This window comes from Austrofundulus limnaeus, unplaced genomic scaffold, assembly GCF_001266775.1.
Source record: "Austrofundulus limnaeus strain Quisiro unplaced genomic scaffold, Austrofundulus_limnaeus-1.0 Scaffold816, whole genome shotgun sequence".
Classification (NCBI taxonomy): Eukaryota; Metazoa; Chordata; class Actinopteri; order Cyprinodontiformes; family Rivulidae; genus Austrofundulus; species Austrofundulus limnaeus.
The window spans coordinates 39,576-43,435 of record NW_013953218.1 but is presented as its reverse complement, the minus strand read 5'-3'; positions in this window follow the sequence as shown (position 1 = coordinate 43,435).

The window sequence follows — 3,860 nt, the reverse complement described above, 5'->3', positions numbered from 1 at the left end:
GATAAGACCCGCCCACCAGAACACTACTGTATGCTTCATGAACCTTTTGAGCGTTCCACACAAATTAGCTCTAAAATATTGAGCCTTGTTCAGTTAAAGTGGCATAAATCTCAACAGAGCTCAAAACTTTATGGTTTGGTCAACTCCATAATGACATTTAACTGTTGTGACCTTATTTTGAGCTAGTACTGTTTGGGATTACAGCCTGTGGACAAATATTAGTATAGAATTGTTTTCTGCTGATTCGTGCTGTTGGTTCAGCCCAGAACAACTGAGATCCCAGAACTTGGTTCAACAACTGGGTTTGAGTTAAAAACTATCACCAGATGATCCAAACAGCTCAGCATAATTTAAACCAAGTCTGACTGTGTAATTCAAAACTTTCATCTTCACTGACACGACTGAAGAAGACAATCAAATTCATTTCCACACTCCAGAGAAAGAAAACTGAGTGGTCTGCTGAGTGGAGCCATACTGGAACCAAGAAGAAGTGAAAAAGACCCAGAAACTGCTGCCAGTTTCAGTCGACCACAACTTCTGTGTTCAAATGTCAGGATGTTTCAACTTGTGCTTTTATAGATTATTATTTTAGTCCTGTGAGTTATTATGGCTTTCTGTTAGATTTATTACTTCAAACCAACTGGAAGTCTCTTTTGGATGTAATTATCCTGTAATGTTAATGAGCTGAATAAGTAATGTAAGCAAAACTTGTCTCTAGCTTAAACACAGTTTATGACTGTTTCTGAGTTCGGCGGGGGTTATGGTGGGGGTGGGGGCACCAAAACCAAAAGGCAGAACAGAATTCCAGGTTTGTTCTGTTTTATTTATTTTATTTTTTTATTTTTATTTTTATAGCAACACAGGAATTAGAAAATTAGGTTCACTGCAAAAACTGTCCACCTAACCAAGTTTTAAACCTTATATCAGCCAAAAAGTCTTTTTGATCTTGTATTCAGACTGATTTACTAAACAAGAACTGATTGTGTAAGAATAATCATCTTGTTTTCAGAATGTGTAAGATTATTTGTCTTGTTAGTCTGAAAATTTGACTAATTAAGTCAAACATTTCTGCCAGTGGAGTAAGAACATTTTACCTGGTAAGAGTCTTGAAATACTTGATTTAACTCAATTTTTTCTTATTTCAAGAATCTTAACAAGTAAAATTTTCTTACTCCACTGGCAGAAATGTTTGACTTAATTAGAGTCAATGTGCCAACACACAGCCCTAGTGGGTATACTGGTTTGGATGTGTCCAAAGGCGGAACAGCATTTTTTTAACCAACAACACTGGAAGCTACAGAAATCATCCACAGTTCCTCAGCCTTGAATGTAAATTCTATTTTTAGTTTTTCAGAGGAACATTAACAATAACAAGAACAAAACTAAACACACACACCTGAGGACAACAGAATTACCTTGTCAATAAAGTGCTTTTCCAACAAGCGAAAAATGCATTTACACAAAGAAAAAGAGGAGCCATTAGTCATTGTTGGAGTGACAGAGGTCAAAGCTTTTCATGTGAGAAAGGGAGAGAACCAGTACAACGAGCTTTTGTCAGAACAGCAGCTCATTCAACCTCAGTGAAARAGAAAATGTCAAATTCAGCACAATTTTCACTTTGCTTGAGTGAAAAACCAAGAACTGATAMAGCAGAGGAACTCCTGAAACCAAAACAACCTGAACACAAGACCATGTAGCTAACAGAAGTTATTGTGTTGATCATTTCATTTGTTAATCTGATGTTTTGTGTTTTGTAAAAAACACTATGTTTTAAAGTTAAGAAAACCTTTGACAAATAAATGGTTAAAGAAAAATAGCAAATACCCCATAATATTTTTTCTGAGGTTAATATAAATACATACTGCAAAGAATTTTATAGTAATTTGAATTATGATGAGGTTGTTTGGTTTGAGTTACAGCACAGATGTGTTCTTATGTTTACACATTTATTTATTTCTGTTGCTGGTTTTAGTTGGTAGAAGCTGCTGCTGTGACAGTGTAGGACAGAAGAGACTGTGTTGTGTACAAATGTAGAAGAATGAGACTGAACCATGTTCTGTAATGGTATCTGGTTTATTGGCACAGTTATTAGCTGCGTTTCCATTCACCATGAAAATGCGCGAATTAGAATTTCGAAAATAAATTTGCTTAACGGAAACATGACAATTGCGAAAAAAATTACGTTATTCGACAAAATGTTTTTGCACTAGGATGAGGTGGTTTTTCGGCCGTTTTGAAATTGGTGTTTTTTGCAAAACTGYWMTGGAAACACTTTTTTCACATTACAGGAGTCACGTGATCAACAACCGKCTGTTTCTACTGGTGAAAAASACGATGATGAAGAAGATAACAGGAAGTAGAAGTAGTAGTAATATCACAGAAGTAGTATAAAATAGTAAACTCAGCGACTACAATTTCCCAAAAACACAGCATACGTAGCCGCTCCCAAGTAGGGACTTGTCTCTGGAAAGCCTCGATAAAAGACGCCGACGTCTCCTCTGATGATGAGCGCTAGTGTCATGGTAGCAACATGCTATGTGTTTACATCCATCGCCGCCATGTTTGTAATGACTTATCATGAGAACAAACGTATTCACGTGACTTTAAKAACATTTCTTACTTAATGGAAACACTGCAGTTGTGAAACTGTGTTTTTTACATTAATAGAATATCGACAAAGTTTTGCGCACATTTGCAATGGAAATGCAGCTAATGTAATAAAGTTTGAGTTCAATCTTTGTCTCATGTTTTCATTACAATCACTAAAACACACCTAAACTAGATAAATTTATCAGCTCACTTGTTCTATCAGTTCAGTCTCTTTTCCAAAGCAAATTTCTTTTTCTGGCAGGAATTTTGAAAAAGTTACCGTAATTCTGTTTTTATTTCTCCTCATTTGGAAGACTGCAAGTCCTTGTTAGTAAGTTGAGATCAGGTCCTAGCTGCTACCAAATGTAGCCGTTTCATTATTAACAGGGATAAGAACAGGTGAGAGCATTACACCAGTGCTGACCTCACTACATTTCCTTCCTGTTTGTTGGAAAAATAAATTTAGGATTCCACTCATGGTTTTTAAAGCTTTTCATTGGCTGGTTTCCAGCAAGAGCACTGACACCCAGTTGTAAGATTCTGTCATTCAACAAACCTAATTCAAAAGCAACGGTCGTTTAGATTTTACAATAGCTAGTCTCAATCTGTGAAAGAACCAGTGGCGGCTGGTCCATAGGGGGCGCTGCCCCATCTGACAAGACAAAGAAGAAGAAGAAGAAAAATATAAAGTATACTTTTATAAATCTAGTTATAAATGTTGGTTTTACTCAGTAGCGTATATCTACATTTAATTTGAATTCAAAATACTTCAAAAAGCAAATAGTTTTTATTTTAGAAAGGTTCACAAAAAACTAAAATAAACTAACTAAAGACTTAAAAAGATAACTAACTACGAGCAACTGGATTAATTATTAATGATCTGCAGGATTAGTAGATAATCATTTCAAATGCTCTCTAAGCATTAATACATGTCTAACACATGGTGTGAAAGTAAATTTATATGAGTATTTGCATGCATACACAGTATAACGAATAGTTAATTCATGATATTAAGCATGAGTAAACAATGTGTGATGGAAGCAGTTAGCCTTTTTGGGTAAAGCATTATCAAATGTTAATTTATACCTTGTTAAGTATGAATCAATCTTAATTAATGATGTTTTCAATGTTACAAACCATTTATTAATGATTAAATAAGGCTAAGTAAGTAAAACATATAATGTTCGAAGCAGCATAGAGTAAAAATGATATTGATAAGTAGTTTTAAATTGTACTTCCTTACTAATTATAATACACCAAAAGTATATGAC